The sequence below is a fragment of the Artibeus jamaicensis genome, unplaced genomic scaffold (genome assembly GCF_021234435.1).
Source record: "Artibeus jamaicensis isolate MK-2021 breed Jamaican fruit bat unplaced genomic scaffold, CSHL_Jam_final contig_603, whole genome shotgun sequence".
NCBI classification, from domain to species: domain Eukaryota; kingdom Metazoa; phylum Chordata; class Mammalia; order Chiroptera; family Phyllostomidae; genus Artibeus; species Artibeus jamaicensis.
The window spans coordinates 6,935,434-6,957,248 of NW_026521904.1; the positions used below are offsets into that span (position 1 = coordinate 6,935,434).

The window sequence follows — 21,815 nt, forward strand, 5'->3', positions numbered from 1 at the left end:
TCTAAGTTGGGATCTCTGCTACTTGTGGCCCAAACCATCCTATGCAGAAGGCCTTCTTTGATCAGAGAAAAAATTCACTGAATCACTTTCTATTCTTTGATAGCTAGAATAAAACAATATAAGTTTACTATTTTTATTTTAAACATGTATGTAAAGACAATAAACTCCAATAGAGTTTTAGAGATATTTAAAAGTTAGATTTGTTTTCTTCTGATACAATTGAAAAAAATTCCCCAAACACATTGTGCTATTTTTCATTGTTTCTATAATTGACTCATTTAATATATTCAGGACTTCCACTTTAATTAAGGTATAATAACAATACCTACTACATAGAATAAACTTTTAAGTATTTAATCTATGTTGTTACTAAATGAATGATTTAGACTTCTGGTTTTAGCTCTGAGATGTAGAGAGCTTACAAAATATCATTCTCACCCTATAACAAGAAAAAATTTGGACCCATCAGAAAATTAAGGTCACAGGCAAACAAATAACTCAACTATGGAGAGAGGCTGGTACCTACAGGAATAAATAGAACCTAAACATTTATTTACCTGTGGCAAATTCTGCCAGACTTCATAGAAAATGGTAAGAAGATACAGCTAAACTGCTTTCAGAAATTGCTAGCGGCTGAGTGTGGGCTAGCTACAGGTCTAGACGTGTTTGTTCATAAAGATTTCGAAGTATCCTGAAAACTTTCTTCATGGCGCTGACTTGAGAAAACAAATGGCAGCTGGTTCCCAAAGTGTGTCCAAACCATCTCCTCTATCTCCACTACAGGATGAAGGCCTAATCTGTAGGAGGAAGAGTAATGAAAACTGTCACTTTACTGGTGGACTCCTACTGCATCTGCATGAAGAAAACAAGACGGGGAGAAGCACCCTTTCTAGGGGAGGAAGAGAAGTATCTGCAAGGTCTAGCTCTGCAGCTGGAGAAGCCTGGAACACTTGTGAAGGTAATTGCCCACACCCGGAGACCTGACACTGAGCTTTAATCAGAACAACAGGGAATGCTCTCTTTTCCCATCACAAGGCTCACATCTCCACAGTAAAATATCAGTAGAATACAGCTAGGAGAGCTCCAAGGGGCTAATTCTTATTGAGCAACAGCACAAAGGAAAGACCAAAAGCCAAGAAAGAAACAGACATTCAGGGAAGAACCACTATCAAACTAGCCCATAATGTAAGCATAAGGTATCACTAGAGGGATTTTAAGCCTGAGGTGTACTCAGAGGAACCATAAATAAAACAAAACAAAACCCTAAACTCTGCCCAGCTCCTGAATAGATGAACACAAAGCCTATGCTTAAGGTCTAACTGGAGAGATGGCATGCCCATCTCCAACTAAAAATACCCCAGCATCTATAGTTCTGCACAAGATGTCTGGCTGTCAACAATATTTCTAAGGTGTGTAAAAAGGCAAGCACACACATGAACACCCACTTATAAGAAGAGAAGCAATTACTGGAATTGGACATTGGAACTATCAGACAGAAAATTTTAGCTAATTATGATTAATATGTTATTTAATTTAATAAAACACAGTAGATAATTTGCAAGATAGGATGAGTTAATTCAACAGAGATATGAAAATTATAAGAAGGAATCAAAAGAAATGCTAGAAGAGAAAAAATAGGTGGACTCTGGCCAAGATGGGGGCTTAGGTAGATATACTTTGCCTCCTTACAGGCGAGAAGAGGATGGAAAGAAGTATTCAAAGTCATAAAAGGCAAGGACCTACATTCAAGATGACTCTCTAGCAAAGCCTTCATTTAGAATGGAAGGGCAGATAAAGTGCTTCTCAAATAAGGTCAAGTTAAGGGAGTTCATTATCACCAAGCCCTTATTGTATGAAATGTTAAAGGGATTTATCTAAGAAAAAGAAGATCAACAGCATGAATATTAAAATGACAACAAACTCACAACTACCGACAACCAAACCTAAAACAAGAGCAAAAACAAAAGCAAACGAAGCAAACAACTAGAACAGGAACAGAATCACAGAAATGGAGATCACATGGAGGATTATCAGTGGGGAAGAACAGGGGTAGAATAGGGGAAAAGATACAGGGAATAAGAATCATCATTAGTAGGTACAATATAGACAGAGGAAAGTTAAGAATAGTATCAGAAATGGAGGAGTCAAAGAACTTATGTGTATGACCCATGGACATGAACTAAGGTGGGGGAACGCTGGCGGGGGGAAGGCCACAGGGTGGAGGGGAAATCAAGGGGGAAATTGGGATAACTGTAATAGCATAATCAATAAAATATATTTTTAAAAAGAGAGACAAAAATAGTAATGAATATGAAGTCTCCAATAGGCTCATCATTAGACTCAACATTGCTGAGGAATAAAAATCTGTGAAGCTGGCGACAGGTAAGTAGAAATTACCTAAATGAAACACAGAGGAAAAGGTGTGAATAAAAAAAAGTAGAGCACACTACAGTGTGAGACAATTTCAAAGAATAATATGTGTGTAATTGAAATCCCGAAAGGAGACAAGGGAGAAAATGAGGCAGAAAACAGTCGAAGAAATAATGGCAGGTAATTTTACAAAATTACTGACATACATGAAATCATAGGTAGAAGAAGGTCACAGAAAATCGAGCAGGATAAATACCACACACACACACACACACACACACACACACACACATCTAGATACATGCTATTCAAATTTCTTGGAATGAAAGACAGAATAAAAAATCTGCAAGTTAGCCAGAGCAGGAAAAAAAAGAACACCTTATCTACACTGGAGCAAACATAAGAATTTAAACAAACGTATCAGAAACTATTCAAGCAGAAACAAAATACAGCAACATAGCATGGCCTCAATTTTAAATAGTTACAATCTCACATGTTGATATTTTATAGAACTATAATAGCATATTTATAACTTTTTAACTATCAAATTTTACTTTGCCCTTGTGATCTTAACTTCTCATGCTCTCGAATTTTGTAAACAGTAACTCACATTATAATATTTATCTTACTCTTTTCTTAATGCTCTTCTGTTTTGAAAATAAATATTGCCTAAAACATTACATACTTTGGCAGTATCCACATTTCTATAAACTTAGCACAGGTATCAACTTTTTAAACACCTTATCTGTTACTTGTATACATTTTGAATCCATCAAGCTACATAAAAATTTATGTAAAGATAAAGCTGGGAAGTGGAAGTAATTTTCTGGAAAGCTTTAAATACTGCCAACAAATGTTTATGTAAGGAAGAAAAGCCAGTAGATTAATAGGATGTTTTTATTTAAATGTTAAAGTTGTAAACTTTGCATTTTAGAGTTTTACTTTGGGTTTGATTGCCTGAATGGTCGGCATAAAGTTCTGTACTCCCTACTACAGTCACAAGGGTGTATTTGAAATGGAAAACTTTAAATTCATTTTAGCTACAGTTGGCTGTGGTAAGAAATACTAAAAACGATCATAAAGCAATTGTCCAATAAGCCGTCTAAAAACAATAAAGTATACCTGGAACACTTTAGTCTCAATCATACATACCACCCACTGTAAGCCCCGGTATCAATTTCAGCAATAAATAAATGGGCATGACTAGGGTGGCTGTTACATTTTCATCAGAAATGTGAGACACAGACTGGGAGTAAGAGAAGAAAACTTGGAGAAAATGTATCATCCAAGAGACAATGGACTGTGTCTGGTGCAGCGGAGTGGACACCACACCCCACTGTGGAATTCGCTAATGCTTAAAGCCAATCTTCCCGCTTTTCTGATTGATTTTAGTGTCCACGTGGTGAAATACATACTTGGCTGTGCTCTTTGGCCCCGAAAGCTACCATCATGCTCCATTTCATTCATTAGAGAGAATAACAAATCAGAGCAGAATGCCAGGCGTCAACCCAATGCTTCTACAGCTCAGAAGTATAACTGACGGGCGGTTTCCTCTCACTGCCCCACGACATAAACAGATGCTGCTCATATACTTGTCTTTGCTTTCAGCCTGGTAATGTATGTGATTTGCACCAAAAACATTTTCCTGCATTGGTAGTTAAATGAAACCCCTCTGTATATGCCTGTACTTAGTATTGTGATAATATTTTTATATTTATTCATTTTTACTACCTGTCAGGAACTGTAAAACAATTTTAGAGATACTATTTCGTTTAATATATGCGATCTCTGAAGTAGGTTTTATATTATGACTGTTTTATGGATTAAGATAGTAAGAATTCGAAAGTTAAATGTTACCTTGAAGAGTACCTCGTTAGTGAGCGCATGGTGAACCTGGACTTAACACCAGGCGCCCATGTCACACTTGAACTAAGATCTGGAACTGATGAACCAATTCAACCAACTGATGAATCAATGAATAGGGTAAGAATAAGACCAAGCAGAATGTCAAACTAATAAGTCATATGACTGAACTTGGGTCATGAGTTAGAAGAGGAGACTTTGGGAGAGACAAATGGTCATGGTCCAAGTCACAGACAAGCTCCTCGGCCGCAGAAATTCACAAGATTTTTGAGACGCTGGCAATGGCAAGCTGTTTGAAAATGTTTAAAGAGCGTGATGGTGTGATTGGACTTGCAGTTACAATTGTAAAGCAATTAGTAGATCCTTTATTATTTCAGATGAGTTATTATAGGTACTTTTTTCTTCGTTGAGCTATTTCATTGTCTCAGTTTTCTGTTGTGAGAAAGACATACAGAAATGTTACAGGAAAGTTTTCTATAGAACATCGAGTAGTGGGTTTGAAAACATTTATGATAGGTTGAAAATTGAATGAGGGAAGAGAAGATATTCCCTCTGTCTCTGGTGAGAGAGCCATGTAACTTAGAACAGCTCCCAGTCAACCCTGGATAAACATTAAATGAATGACTCTTTCATGGCACACACCAGATTCAAATCCCCAAATAGCAGACCGGTTCATTTGTTTGTTTTTAGGTGAGGCATAATTCAGCTAGGAAAACCTTTTTCCAGCTTATCTCCTCACAGAGTCTGAGGCTAATGGCACAGGTAAAAGATATTTTAAGAAAACCTGGTTACACTGTTTGACCACCTGTGTGCTCATAGTTGTCACTTTTACCTCCTAAAAAAATCCTTCCAAGCAAAGTAGGTCTCTGGCGAGGCTGTCCTGCTCACCCCCCGGTGGTAGGTGGTCTCCTAAGGTGGCTTCCATCAACTCTCCTGTAGGAGAACACCATGCCTTCCATTAAGAGGTAGAATCTAGCCCTGACTGGTGTAGCTCAGTGGATTGAGAACCAAAGGGTCATGGTTCGATTCCCAGTCAGGGCATATGCCTCAGTTGCAGGCCCAGTCCCCAGTGGGGGCCGTGTGAGAGGCAAACACACAATGATGTTTCTGCCCCTCTCTTTCTCCTTCCCTTCTCCTCTCTCTAAAAATAAAAAAAAGAAATAAAATATTAAAAAGAGGTACAATCTAGGTCACCTTGCCTTTCGTTGGGGCTGGACTTGTGAATGACTTTGCCAGGAATTCTGTCTTGACTCTTGTCCAATTCTGGTCCAGTTCTGAAACAGCAACTTCTTACTCACATTTCATTCAGTTCAAATTTTTAGCTCCTTGAAGTGTGTGGCTTTCACTGGGATTGAGGAAATGTATTTTATAAGTCTCCTCTGGCATGTTTAGCTTTATTTTTTGTAGGTAGGTTGTTTCTGGTGCACTCTGTGTGGGAAGCGCTGATAGTTTGTGTTCAGGGGCCACTCTGTGGTTTGGAAACCCTTAGACATATTTTCCTATAAATGGGACTTTCAGGTGTTGTCTCTGCCTGAAATTCTAGTGTTGAATTCTAGTGTCACAAGTGCAAAGGCCCTCATCACATACATGCAGATACATACTATGTACCTATACGTAGTATGAGCTTTTTGCTTGGGAAAATGAATTGGTCTAACCCAGATTGCTTATGAATAATCTGCAGAGAGAACAGGCTATGGGAAAATTTGTCGGGCTCAATATCTGTTGAAAAATTGGTTTCTTTAAAAGAAAAAAAATGGAAGCTATTTGCAGATTTCAATTTATGTATGAAAATGGAAAACGCACTATGTAATTTGTTAATGGAAACCCGGTTCCTGCCTGAAGAGATCTGTGGAGCAGACCCGACTCCGCGGCGCAGAGACGGTCTTCCGGGGAGAGGCTGCGGTGTCGCCTCTGCCTGGCGACACGACCTGGCAATTAAATCGGCTGCCGACACAGACGACGCACGGGGCTCGAGTAGCATTTGAATTCCTTGTTGATTCTCTGTTGTTTTTGATCATCCTTTCCCCCCTTTTTTATGATTAATTAAAATTTTACTATAATTCCACTTAGATGTTGAACATATTACATTTTTAGTTTGAGAATTTTTCAGCAAGGATTGTTTTTTTTCCCATTCGCATTTCCCCCCAGTTATGTCTAGCTTATCTTCTAAATCATGAAAACAAATGCCAGCTCTTACCAGGCACACAGCAAAAATAGAAGGATCGATATTACTTGGCACCCACTGGGCTGAAGACCTGAAGTGGGAGGCTGCGGATCCAAGGCAGGCCCAGGAAGCCCGGCAATTTGTATACCGAGTGCACACCCAGACAGCCACGGCTCTGACGCAGACAGGTAGGCTGTGTGTGTACTGAATCAAACACAGGAGAACACAGTCTGTGCAAAAATTAAACAGCATCTCATCCTTTCTTCCACTGTGATTTCTGAACATCACAGCGCCTCTGCAACAAAAGTACATCTAAGCACGTACTTCAATCATGAGCAGTCTGGTTTTCCTGTCTGGTTCTGAAGATAAAATGACGATCTATATATAATAAGCAGATGCATAATGTTTCAATGATATGGGCACATATGTAGCATATATCTCCATTAAATCCATCATACACACTTTTGCACAGGAATAAACAGAGGGAGAGAATAAAGAACAAATGTTTTTATTGTCAGTTTCAGCAGAAGTGGCATTTTCCTTCAAAGCACATAAGTCATTTCACTAGCATCATATAGACCAGCATATGGTAAGAGTAGACAGCTGCTACTAAGTTCTAAAAATCTCACTAGAAAATCATACAAAAATAGACGCTAAACAAAAGGGACAAAATGAGCAAGTTTGGGACAGTGACCCAGACAATTCACAATTGATTTTAAATTATTTTGATTGGTTTATAAAGATCATCAATTCATACCTCAAGACATTTGTTATCAATATTATAACCATTACATTAGACTTTTAAACAAGGTAAAACAGTAGGAGTGAGGAGGGCCAGTCCACAGTGTACTTGGGGAGATGAGGGGCGTGTGTATGTGTGCGTGTGTGTGTGTGTGTGTGTGTGTGAGAGAGAAGAATTATTGTTTGGTGTTTTCTGCACATACATTTGTTAAGGTAAAAGAGGCTTGGGAGAGGCATTAATAACTTTGTTGAAAACTTGCCCTAGAGGAGAAGTTATATTTGAAGATGAATCCTTAAGATGTTCTCACACTTGCCAAGCAGTGGTAGGAAGAGAGAGCAACAATCCAGGAATGTTGATACGTACATCAATTCTACAGGGGTAGAGAGATGATCAATTATTTTCTGATGCTGTTTGAACTAGGAAGAAATATTCTAGAAGTAAAGGGACTGCATAAAAATAGATTTCGGGAACATCTGTAGCCATTTTTCCTAAGCCAGCAATGATAGCAACACTGGTGAATTACTAACCCTTTTATCATTAGGGGTCATTTTCTTTGAAATTCCATTATTATCACTGTTACAGATGGTTCCTCCTCCATCAGTAAACTTTAGGGTTCCCCCTTTCCCTCTTCCTAATACACACACACATAGCCCTGAAAAACCGCCCTTGGTTTACACAGCATTTCCCATTGAAAACATTGGGACCATAGAATTATGGTCCAATATAAAAAATTAATTGCATAAAGTTCTGTGGCTTTTTCTTTTTACCTTTATGGACAACTATAGAGGAGTAAAACTTCTCTTGCTTTAACGGATTTTCCAAACCTTTGAACCAAAATGATATAAGAAATTGTCTACCCCACCCTCTCTGACAAATTTTATCCATAAGAAAGCTGAAGCTCCAAAACCTGAAAATCCAAATCTAACAGTGATTCTACCAGCTTAAATCCTTTTCACAGCTTATTCTCTACAGAATGAAGCGTGAACTCTTCACTGGCAGGGACAAAGCTCTCCCTGGGTTTTCACTGCCATCACCCACCCCATTTCCCTACTACAAGTTTATTAAGCAGCTCAGATCTGCTGAGAGGTCCCACTGGACACACGGACTGTGGTCTTGAGGCCTTTGCTCAAGGTACTGCCTTTTCTGGGGGTACCCTGTTCACCCTCAGCTCTTCTGTCTCAGTGTTAATGCCACATTCTAAACCCAAGATATGATATGATACCTTTGTAGAAGTACTTCAGATTCTCTCTTTGGTGTAGGGACCTGTCTGACCTCATAAGACCGTGGATATCTTGATCACACTTGCTAGGCCATTGCAATGACCTGTTGACAGGATCCTCTTTCTTTAATCTCTAAGCACTTTGACAACAGGGATTGTGTTTTCTGACCATTGCATTCCCGGCAAGTGTCTGGAGCAAAGTAGTTTCTCAATAAATTTATGGAGTGTCTATGGTTATTGCCAAAATAACCTTTCCCCCCACTCTATTCTCATGTATATCTTAAGCATGGGTTTATTGGATTCATTGAATGATTGACATTTACTTTAAAAATTAAATATATAAAGAGTGCAGTTTTGAGTGCACTTTCATATATATCCTTTTAGGCACATATTTTCAGAAGGAGATTAGTCTTCCTCTGTATAACAAAGCTAATGCTATCATGTACCCACAGCTAGGCCATGGAAAATAAATGAAGTAATCCTTGTTAATCATTCAGCAAAGTTCTTGTCACCTGGCAACACTAAATTATTGTTATTACAAGTATTTTTACAAATGCATAGTGTTAGGCTTTCTCCTACATATTCCTGCCATTATATTTGACCCTGATTTAAAACTTCAATCTTGAAATTGTTTTTCACTTTCTCCTGAAGAAAGTTATTTTCAGGATTTAGGGGTGAAATATGCCTAAAGGTGAGCAATAAAACAGTGTCCAAAATTTTTTAAATACACAAAACTGTATATACTTTAGATATTCAAACTAGGGAAGAAAATGTCAAGGGAAATTTTGATCAATGTTTTAAAGCATCTGAGATCTTTTATATAAAAATATGACTCATCTTATATACTAAACACATGAGTAAAAGGAGTAAATGGGAATAACAGAGAGAATCTGGGTAATCACCAGTTAAGATGGGTTTATAAAGAATTCCTGCAAGTATGGACCCCTATTCTTCTGTGAAATACTAAGGAATAATTTTAAAAATTCAGTTTTATCATGTGTAGAAATTTTTTCTATGAAATATTAAAGATTTTAACTTTAAAAAAGCCTTGACTATTTTCTGTATAAATCCTAAAAAAAAAACTTTAGTATAATAAAATCTAAACTATTTTTCTGGAATCTATAGGTAAAAAATAAAAGCATAATCTACAACTAATTATATTTAACTATAACTCAAAATACTAAAATCGCTGTTTGCATTGATAAATATGTCATGTACTATATTTTATTAACAAAAAAAATGGATTAAGGTCCATGGTGGGAGAGTAGAAATTAGAAGAAGAAGTGTTATTTGTTCTCCGAGAACATATATCATTTTGAACTTCCCTTCTGGCTTTCTGGCAACTTCCAATTTTAAATTCCATCCAGAGGCGTAGCCTACATAACATAAAACTCAGATGGCAGTGTGTGAGTCTTTCTATTTGCTTTGGCAGACCTCTCATCTCTGTTAACAAGACTTGGGTAACAGATAAAAACCAATAAAATTATAGTTGGTTACAAAAGACTGCATTCCTAGTTTATTCGGGGTTTTATATTCCACCTCCTAGGAAACAAAAATTCCACAGATTTTATGCCCTGTGGGGTGGGCCAGTTCAGTCACTTGGACAAATGAAGGAAGAGGATTTACACGTTGTTCTTGGTGAGTTTCCCAGGTGTTTATTTTCTTCAAAAAATATGAACATAGCTAGTTTAGATTTTCTAGGGAAATCCACATATTCTCAGGGTGGCATCTCAGTTTATCCATCTAAGATCTCTGTGTTATTTGGTTTCGGTGCCTTCACAAAGCAATCTTTTAGGTCATTCTCCAACCATCAGTATTTAAGCCAATGGTTTATACATATTTCCATGTGTACTCACGGACTTTTTAAATTTTTATTTTAGGATTCTCTAAGGAGTAATTACATGTAAATCTTTTATTCAAGCTGAACAAGCAATATCAAAATGCAAGTAAAAGTGATGTTACATAGAAAGTCTTGAATCTGTTCCTGTTTTTATTCAGTAAATCATTTTCAACTGTCTACTCTTTAACTATGACTGTTAACAAATTGCAACATACTCAGCATCTGATTGCATCATCTGGATGTCTTCACTGAGACAGAGAACCACCCTTTTAAAATGAAATGAAGTTTGACCTGCCCATCTATGATGTACCAATTTGCAAATACTCATACTGAGCTTTTTAATATTCTCATAATTAGTCAATGTGCTTTTACCCACTTGAAGCCTCTCAAAACCCTGAAGCTGATGTGTCCATCTGAACGCAGTGGCGTTCATCTCTATACTCGTGGTGTATGTTGTTATCGTTGAACCTACTATAAATCTCATGGCCTAGGACATGCAGCCTGCAGTGTCACCATGACCTTGTCAGTGTTAGAGTTCCAGCGCTGGTTCACTGCCTAGCACACTGGTATTGCATTAATTTGGAAGAATTTATATAACACTAATGTGAAAAAGTATCCCAACTGCCCACTTTTAAAAACACAATCTTTATGTTCTTGAATAAGAAAGGCAGTCGATAGATTATGATTTGATGTGTGTGGAGACTTCGGAGTGTGTGAAGAAAGGGGGGAAAATTCTACATTGGTACCAGGACAAGACAGGCACAAAGCAACTCTGTAGAGAAGGATGACAAGGCATCTCTGGAAACTCACTTGAAATAGAGTCTTGATTATCAACAGAAAGGGTAGAGCTTAAGTTGAAAAAAATGTTTTCATAAAAAATTTTGTGACATTCGAAGTGAGCACAATAAAGGCTGCTTTGGAGAACAAATGAGAAAGTGCAGCTGAAAACGAGAAATGGAAGAGGACTTCTCCCCACGGACACCGGACAGCATTTCACTGGTAGCACTTGAATTGAGGTCAAGAGGCGGCTTTCCTCCAATCTGAGAGTCTCTTTCTTTTAATATTTAAGTTCATCCTATTTACCTTTACTGGTGTGCTAGATATGTTTGTTCTCAGTTCTTATGTGATTAGTTGTTCACCTGTTTTCTAAATGATCTATTTTTTATTTATGATATCTGCATTTTGTTTTGGTTGTATTTCCCAATCAATGGCTTGGAGGGTACATACTTGATTTTAAGATCCTTAGAGTTGATGTTTATAATTTTTAACAATGAACTTAATGCTCTTCTTTTTTTTTTCAGTTTTATAGAGTGTATATTGACTGTACCCTTTAAGCAATGAATAAACTGGAACATTCACACTTTTCCACACTTTCTTTCTTCACTCCATCTTCTGATGTTGGTTATGTTATTTATTTAAAATTTTCTTACAGATATCTTTATATTGTGAACTAATGTATTTAAACATGCATTATTTGATTTGTCTGTGTCAAGCAATAATAATCAACTCCCAATATGAAAAATTAGAAAGTCTAATTAAACTTATTTCCACCATTCTGAACCTTCAAAAGTTTGCTAATTATGTCTCTATACATTTTCAAAACTTTGAACAGTTACATTCTGATCTAAAACCATAATCCTTACACTTGTTATTGTTAATACTGGTTATGAACAGATTATTTACCACCAGCCTTTCCACCATGTCCCCTTCAGATGAACCAGAGCTGAAGGATGCTTCCACAGATTGTCTTCACAATGAGACCCTGTCATTCTGATAAAGGAGTAGTGAGTCCATCAGAGGTATGCCCTACTTTTTGAAAACCATTCTATATCCAGTGGGTGAATTTTAGTTGCAAATAAGAAATTAAACTACTGGGACACACATTACCTTGTGTCATAAAGAATCAGCAGACAGGTGCTTGCAGGGTGTTTATTCAGTGGAACAAAGACATTACTAAGAGCTCATATTGTTTGCATTTTTTTCCGACTGCCAAGTTCGGCATGGAGAACAGTTCTGGAGACAATCATATAGTTCTAAGAGTCATGTGCAGATAATAATGTTCGGAGGCAGTAAAGGGGCTCACCAATCTGTGTTCCTCTTTAAGGTGAACAGAAGTCTCCCAGAAGCACATGATCATGTCCACTTTCTTGAGTTATGTAATTTCTCACTGTGAAACCAGCCACTGACAAAGACAAATTATGATGATGGGTCAAAATTAATCATAATTAACCTCTGAAGGTCATGGCAACTTCATATCTACACAACCCCAGGGTCTGTTGGCAAAGAATAAAGCCAGGAGCAGCAGCATAGGGAGGGAGTGGCTGGAAGAAATGGCTAGCAAGTAGACAACCAGTGGTTCTTCTATAACTAAGACATTGCCGGAATTCTACAGTCTTTGTCTGCCTTTGGCACTGTTCTCTTGGATTTGACATCTATTCTTATAATTGTGTGTCATGTTAGTATAACCATGTCTCAGCTCCCCTGAAGATAGAGTTTATTTCCTTTTTTTTTTTTTTTTGTCCTCTTTGTTCATTCTGGTGGGGTTTAGAGAAAATCATGAGAAGAAAACATTTCAATCTGCCATCTGTCAAACTAGAGGTCAATGTAATGGATATCTTTCCAGAGATAATTAACTAGAAAAGCTGTAAAGAGGAACCTTAGCAATACACTAGAAGGAAGAACATAAACAGAATTTTTCTTAAAAAATTAGGAATGCTTCTTTTATCTAAGATTGACCATTTCTCTGCTTAAATATTACAGAGACAAAAACTTTATTACTTCTACTACGAAGAGATAGAAGTGGGTCAAATAATTCCATGCATCTTTTTTCTTTTGATCAAATGCAACACTCAGAAAATTTAAGTATTCCTTACTCTGTTTTCTTTCAGTCTCCTCCAGAAAGCAGAAATCCTGGTTCAAGCAGTCCTGGGACTCAGACCTGGAATAATTTGTTTAGTGATGGGAGGGGACAAAGTGGGGTTTGGTCTCCACCCTATTGCTGGTCTCCTGTGGGGACACTTAGGGGGGTGATTTAGTAATAAGAGGACCTGTATTTACCCTTTTTATAACCTTTTCTGGGGCAGAGATTAAAGGATGACAATGAAATCTTCTCACAACCTTTCAATCCCATTAAACTTCACCCAGGGGAAATACCATAAGACCTTAAACAAAGGAACAAGTCCCTCCCTAAATAGATTAGAGGACATACATCAAGCAAGCAAGATCTCTAAACAAAGGAATCCTAAGCAGGGTTATTTCTTCTCCTTCAATGCAAGCAAAGCAGGTATTTTAAAAGGAAGGATGCAGTGACCCTTGGCCAACTTGCTTCAGAGAAATGGCTATAGTCTCAGTGCACTGCTTTAATAATAGTAATAAGGATAAATCACTACATGACTAAAGTCATATACCAAAAAGCATTTCCTGACATCTCATAGAGAAACACACTAGGAGGACACTGAGATCAGTAAACATTAGGAGCTGGGCTAGGAAGACCCATCATCCTTTGGACATTTTGTTAGCATAACTTAATTAGTACCCACAATCCTCTGAGGCTGAGGGATGTTCAGGTTGCATATACATGCCCAAGCAAAACAAAGGCCATAGCCCTCAAAATCGATTGATCTTCACCCCTTCTCCATAAATTTTTGCCAGGATGAACTTAAACTGATTAGGCACAGAACCCATTGTTGAGAGTGAGGCAGCAGCTTCGGGTGAAAGAAGGATTCTGGGAATTCCTTGGGTGGTAACACTCAGACTCCGAAGACTAAACCTGTTCAAGACGGCACAATCGGCAGAGGCCCAGGCATCCGGCACTTGACTGCTGTACAGTAGATGGGCCCGGTGACTAATTTCATCCAAAAGTAGAATCACAGGGAATCTCAGAACTGCTCTGATACTGTGCTCATGGTCCTGGAGTAAGAAGTAAAAGCCAGCCAAGTGGGAAATCTAAAAACTACAAAAAAAATTCGTCTTCATGGTAAATGCTTAGGGAATTAGATATATTCACTAATTAAATGACAAACATGGCCTGTGGAATATCACTTTGAAAAAAAAACTAAATTTAATGCTTAACATTATGGAAACAGTAAATTTTCTTTTATGCTTTTTTTTTTATTGTTATTCAGGAGGCGTTTTTTGATCTCAGATTTTTTGTGTGTGTTCCATCATTGCCATCTTATATCTCTGTAGGAGAAAAGCATAGCTTTTTGAACATTTTACGGGTGCTCTCTACACTAGAAAGGCCCTAAAGAGGAAACAGGACACGTTAACTACCATGATTTATTTATTTTGAGCCTCCTCCATCATTCCAATCCCTAAAGTCTAATCAACAGAAACTACCTGATTTTAACATCTGCCAACATACTTTTTACAGCTTTATTGTCCTTAAATGGAAACAAAGCTCACATTCTCTCTGAGGAGAAAAAGATGTGTGCTTTAAAATTTTTGAAGTATCTAGATAATTATCTCATAGTTCCCCTACAGATCTACATGTACAAAGCTAAAGCAACTACATCATAAGTTTAAGGGCTCAAAAAAGTAAAACACAAGGTTTTCTTGTTTCTATGGTATCCGTCTCCATGGTGCCTGGTTAAAGGACATGTGCGTGACCCAACAGGTCTGTTACCTCTGATTTATGTCGGTGCTGCTAATTACACCTTCTACCATGTACGTCAGATTCCTGGTGGAATCTTACATTTTAAAACAATTATTTCCTCATGCTGTTCTCCTTGGGAAACAGGGACATTATTCTCTCCACAATGTGCGATTATTTCTAAACCACCAATATAAAATGGCCCATCTCATTTCTCCTTCTGCCCATTTCTTCTTCCTCAGTCTAACCGAGTCTCTGAGAGTGACTGAAGACAGCATGTAGTAGTGACAGAAACACCGTTCCCTTTAAACAGCAGAGCCCATTCAAGAGTTTTTATTTTACCACTGGTTACTTCTTCTTTCAATTAAATCCAAAGCGCATCTTTCACTTTGGCTGTGCATATGCTTTTAAGCTATTGTTAGTCATATGTGTGAAAGTAAACATTGAGTGATGAAAATTCAATGAGATAGCACATTAACATAAAACAATTTAGTAGAATGAGTCAAAAGAAAATGATAGCCATAACAGTGCTGTTGCTATAGAAGATAGATAAATTAATTTGATCTAAAATTGGATTCAGGATGAATCCTGCATCTACTCTAGCATCATGGTAATGGGCCTGAAATGAATTAGCCCCCAAACACTTACTAGGCACCAGACACTGTTCTAAGACTTTGCATATGTTAACTCATCCAAGAATCTTAATATCAATCCCCAAAGGTAAGTTATTAGCCTCATTTTACCATAGGGGAAAAAAAATGAGGCTCATAGAGGTTAAGTGACTTGCCCAAAGCTACACAGCTAGTGCATGTTGGAGCCTGAACAGGAACTGAGACTGTCTGGCTCCAGAGCCTGTGGTTTCCACCACCAGCTACCTGCAAACTGTGATAATCATAAAGCAATTACAGGAGAGAAAAGAAGGTAAAAATGAGTCAGTCCCAGCAAATGGATCCAGTGTTGAAGTACTTTCCTCCCCATAGTTCCATTACTCCTCCCCGCGGCAACATTGATTCCTGGGCCCACCCATGGTTGCTATTTTGTTTTGTTTTTTTCTTACCATGGATTCTCTCCAATTTGATCTTGTTTCTTCTCGTGCTTAATTCTCCCCATCCCGACAATCTTCGCCTTAGAGAAATCAAATGATCTCAAAACATTGGCCTGAGAAAAGATGCAGTGAAGACACACTGAAGTTTGTCACGAGGAAAAGAAATTTTTGAAATTTCAGTTCTATTTGCAGGGAAATTTAGAGATTTTTATATTCTTTTTTAATCATCTGAAAGTTTTTAACACTGAAAGTTTTTAACACTTTCAGATGATAAAGAAGGCAGTGGATCAGCTAAGAAAGCACTTAGGATAGATGACCGTGAAACTCATTGTTCTAACTGGTTCACTTTGGGGAACCAAATTGCTGCTGTCAGCGATTATGCCGGGATGGCAGACAAGCAAGGGGACTGAGCTGGGCAAGCTGGGATATGCCGTGGAACTACCTCCAGACACGGAAGAGGCAGCAATGTATTTGAAGTGGGAGAGAGAAATGACATTTTGTCTTGATGGTAGAGTTTTTTTTTAATGTATGTTAAGTGTGCTTGCATTGGTTTGCAGATTTACTCATTCCCTAGGCTCATAATTTCCCATTTTATTTATTATTGATTATTATTAATCAATATTGATCATTATTAATCAATATTATTATTAATCTCCAACTTTATATTATGACTAGTATCAATTTATTGATTGAGAAATTGCTATAGAACTGGCACTGTAATGAGCACTTAATTTATATTGTCTCATTTAAGCCTCACAACAATGCCACAGGTAGGATTTATGATTACAATAGTTTTGGAAACAAAAATAAATTAAAGTGATTCAGCCAAGGTCACACAGCCTGTAAACTGAAGAGCCAAGGTTTGCATGCAGATGTGGGCACGGCCCATACTCTAGGCCACCATATTCTGTTCCTCTCAAAGCACTTGACCTTAAAATACTTGTTAACAAATAATATGTTGATTTTTCTCCAGCAAGAGCTGGTGGGGTGCAATCAGCTTTATAGAGAATATTGTGCAACCACTATCTCACAGATAATTCATTACTGTAGGAAAAATATAAAAATGTGGTGGCTATAATTAAAATATTAAAATATCGAGCAAAATCACAAGCACGTATTCAAACAAAAGAAGCAGGACCCATGGCATTATTCAGACACAACACGCACTGGCTGAGTGACTCGAAATTGATGGTCGCACAGCACAGAGATCACATGGCATCTGGTCACTTCTTCACATCAAACTCTTACATAACTTTAAGAATTGTATACATGTGCTTATGCAATACCTTACATTTATGTGGTGTTTCCTATGTATGAGGCACTGTTCTTACCTCTTTACTTATAGTAATTCAATTTTTCCGTCACAAGAATCCTGAAATAAAAACTATTATAAACCTAATTTTGCAGATGAGGAATAATGGACAGAGTTGTGAAGTTATGCAGCTGGGATTCAGCCTGGGATCCACTCAGGTCTGTGCTGGAGATCACGAAGCCACACCGATCTTCACAGCACTCTTCACAAGCTTGTTACTGGCATGTGCTGAGATAAGAAGTAAAAGAAACAGTCTTATGAAATATATTCTTGTTCCATCTTATTTGTTTTCCAGGATGCAAACACATATTTCTTAAATCTATGAAAAGTAAAAGTGATTACGTGTGTGTGAGGGGGATAGAGAAAAGTAGAGATCATCCCCATGATAAATTGGATAAAATCAGGAATGAGCATCTGAACTGATGTTTAAGCACAGGGAAGGTTAAAAAAATCATACGTATAAAGTATTCTCTCTGTTGCCATACCGTACGTGTGACATTGCCAACTGAGCTTTTAGACTGAGTTTTTACTTTGTTTTTCTTGTTTTTCGCTGTATTCCTCCTTGTGCGTATGAGACGAGCTTCAGTTGCCCAGATGCAAGTGTCTAGATGTCAGGTCCTCAGAGTGTGGGCTGAGACTCTGCAGCATCCACATCTCCGGGCGGAGGGAGAAACCCGGAGTCCCTGTCCCTGCCTGCCTCCACTGATTTGGAATCTGCTCTCCAACAAGATCCCTAGTGATTCTTATGCATATGAAAATTTGAGAAGCATTGGTCTACAAAAACATGCTGCAATCCTTCACTGATGAGAAATAGTCTTCTTTTTACATTTTTAGAGCTAATCAAATGGAGGGAAGGTCAAAGCCAGTCATCTCTCTGTGGGGAGGGGAGGCGGTGGGAGGCAGGAAAGGTGCTTGGATGATGAGAAATAAACAACTGCTCTGTTTCTTGCCTACTCCACCACCACCGTCTTATCAACCCCCAATCGCTACCCACGCGCTCTGCCAACTCACAGCGCGATTACACGGCCACATAGAATGATGAAGTCCATAATGTTTGAGTTCAGGACAGTGGCATATGGAGATACGATTTCAGAACAGAAGCCTACAAGGCAGTATTGGTAAAAGGAATTTTTTCTTAATCCAATTCAACTACAGTAAGGAATCTGTGAGCTAATTAACCAGCCCAAATCTCCCAAAGGGTTCAAAATGTAAAAGTAAAGTGAGATTGAAACTTATTGAGTATCTACTATGCACTTTCTATCCAAAGTATCACTAAGTCCTCAAAATAAATTGATGAAGTTTCTATCTCCACTTCACAGGCTGGGACACTGATGAACAGATAGGCAAATAAAATCGCCATCAATCACACAATAACTTGAGGCTGCTAGGTTTCAACTCTGGTTTTCTTGACTGCTAGTGAGTACTCTATATTCCCCAAAGCTCTTGGTGTAAAAGAAAGTAGGCAGCCAGTCTCATGAAATTGAGTACCTTCTGCCTTACCTTTCTATTTCTGTTTTGCTTTGACTTGATGAGAATTGTTTCTATGTTGCAATTTTGGTGAATTCTTTTCTGAAGATGGGACATTTTATTTAAGTGAAAAATATAAAAGATGTGTAAGATGAAGTTCCTGCCATCAGCTTATAGTTCAACTGAGCAGAAAAGTTAGCCTCTTGTTTGTCAAAAACAAAGACATACGATGCATACTGTGTCATTGGCCATTAACACAGAGCAGTCCAGAGAGGAGGTCAACTAGTCACTGAAGTTATCTGAGAAATCTTTAAAAGGAGATGAACCTTGGGATAAAATCTAGGATTCCACACTCACTCATAAACTTAATATATCTTTAGACCTTTTGTACCATACCCTTGAGAGATTAGGCTTATTTCTTTTATTTGTGCTTCCAGCTAAGATTGCAGTTGGACAAGAATTCCATGGTTAAAATAATAAAAATAATTTTTGTTTTGTTTTTAATAAAAGTGAGCTGATAAGGTCATGAACTGGAGGGAGGCAGCACTTGGAGCAGGTGGAGAGGGAACAGGGTGTTGAAATGGTCTAGAGCACAGGCCATAGGGAAACTTAATTCCTCTCAAAATGTTGCCTGGGATTGGCCATGATCAGAATTAACGTGGACCAATCTGTCACAAGTACTGAAAAGTCAAAATTAAAGACTGTTCGAAGTAGAATATTTAATAAAAAAACCTTCTGGAGCAAGAGTGTTCGATCCATGGCTGAATTCACACTGTGTCTGGCCGACTCCACTTCCTTGGGCATCAAGTGCTCATGGTGATGGGGGTCTCACATTGATCATATCTGAAATGTCACCAGAGCAGATCCTCTGCAAAGCCCTCTGGACAATTAACCAGTAACCTAACCTACGGATGTCCATTGCCTGGGCTCCTGAAGAACAAGTATCTAAAGGAATTCCTAGGTGGTTATGCTTATGCTGCTTTGGGGACCATTAGAGTTTGGGACCTTTAAAGCTTTTGATCCCGAAAAGGAAAGAAGATAAATAAGGGATCTAAGAGGACAGTTATTGAGAGTCACCAGTGGGGTTGAAATCCTTGTCCATTACTTGTGATGTGGAGCATGTTACATAACTTCTCTGTTAGTGCAACAAGCCTTCACCCTGTACCTATCATATGCCCAGTGTAATGCTCAGTTGGAAAAATTGTTACCTGATATGGCTGTTGTGAATTTTAAATTGGATGGTATTTGTAAATTCTTTAATTCAGTGTCTAAAACATAGTAATTGCTCAATAAAGGGTAGTTATCACATTACTAAAATAATCAAATGTACTCTTTCACATCTTTTTTACGAAACGCAATATTGCCTTGGCCCGGTAGCTCAGTTGGTTGGAGTGTCGTCCTAATGCACCCAAGTTGTGGGTTTGATCCCTGATCAGGGTGCATACAAGAATCAACCAATTAATCCATGAACAGATGGAACAAGAAAATCAATGTTTCTCTCTCTCTTCCTTTCTCTCTCTCTCAAAAAATTAATACAAAAGCACAATCTATTTTTAAATTGAAATAATTGTAGCATACCCACGTGCAAAGATGTAGTCTGCACAATCCAGATTTGTAACGTAAGGTACATATCAAATCCCCTTTCCCAGACCTGCTAGAGCCAATTTCAGCTTTTGGGTGTTGTACTGGAATTTTGCTGAATTTAGTATTGTTCCAATAATAATATTAATAGCATATTTTTTATGTAGCTTTAAAAACATTTTTTACATTCATTAACTCTAAATGAATTATTGCCAGTAGGCTTGGAAATCTCCTTGGTTTATAGAAATTTTGGTATGTAAGATTTATTTTAAATGAATTTGGCTTGAATCACCAACTGAGGTAAAACAATTAAAATGTCCGGTTTGGAGGAATTCTTGGTAGCTTTCCAATGTGCCATTAGTTTTCATAATCAAGCTGTTAGATTATTTTTTTTCATTATGCATGAGCAAATAGACTCCACTGCACTCAATTTGAAGCAATTATTATCTGTGGTACAATATAATCAAAAGGCTACTGCTATTTGTTGAAGAATTCTTTGTTTGCCAAGATTATTAATAAAGTTATGCCAGGAGCTCAGTCAGTGCTGCTTGGCACTCAGTAGCTGCTGACTCTGGCAGTGAGAAAATAAATCAGAATCCTTGATGCTTTCTTTTTCTTCAATATTTCTGCCAATGTGTGTATTGGAGAACATTCCACATTAAATAGTACTAATTGCCTTAATTGGATTATGGTTAATAAGCCCCCTGTACTGTTGGTATATAGTTAAAGCTTTGCATTTATTGGGGGTACCTAGATTCTTATAATTCAGTGATCCAAATGTAACATAGAGAATAAGGTAGTTGCACTGTGCATGACCCCTTATGTGTTGTGGAATGATGAGGTGTAGAGGGGATAAAAAGCCGTGGTGATAATTCTTCACACAGCTACCCCGGGTAAATAATTTCCTCTAGAAACTCCATGAAGGAATATCAACCTGCCTTGACCACCTCCTGGATGAATCCATGAACAAGCAAAAACTCTCCCTTGCTACAGGACCACTATATTTGCAATTGGCAAGACCTAGCTTTGCTTTCAAGTGGCTAATAGTAAGTTTAATAATACCTTCCTATTATTATGACCAAAATACATAAATCTTAGCTTCTCTTTACTGCCATGGAATAGGTTAGTTCTGAGTGTCATTCCAAAGGGATCCTGGTGGCCCAGTGAACACCCGCCTGCCCCAGTGCCGTTCAACGGTTCATGGAGAGCATGCTGCCTCCACCTTCCCCATCAGCTCCTCTGGCTCGCAGATGCCAGAAGTTTGAAAGAAAGGGGTTCATCCTCCATTACAATGTAAGTGCTCAACCCCATGCCCACAAAGAGCCCATGTAAACTTTCAGACATTTACATCCTAATATGCTTCAGTCTAATAATACTAAGCAGGAAAGAACATGAAGAAAACACCCGAAGGGTGGCCCCACGGGTGGGGGATAACAGGCAGGGAGGTCAAGATGGAGTAAGTAATCTCCCCCAGCATTACCATGCTCCATTGTCCTCAAGTCCTGATGGTTCACTTTATTTACTAATTAGTCTAATTTAAAACAAACCAAAGAAACTACTGCGTATTATTTAAGGAATCATATTACTGCTTAGCTGTTATTGAAATGCATGTGTAATTAGA

The 21,815-nt window shown here is 38.0% G+C and overlaps 1 long non-coding RNA gene across 2 annotated transcripts; it reads left to right on the forward strand.

Annotated features, from left to right (window-relative positions):
• Positions 1–9,887: 9,887 nt before the first annotated feature.
• LOC119063407 (uncharacterized) lies at positions 9,888–17,387 on the forward strand. Of its 2 annotated transcripts, none has more exons than XR_005085175.2 (3): positions 9,888–9,996; positions 11,911–11,997; positions 17,242–17,387. It is a non-coding gene; the product is annotated as an uncharacterized LOC119063407 (long non-coding RNA). The 2 variants fall into 2 exon arrangements; XR_005085174.2 differs by lacking the exon at positions 17,242–17,387 and adding an exon at positions 13,087–14,165.
• The last annotated feature ends 4,428 nt before the right edge of the window (positions 17,388–21,815 follow it).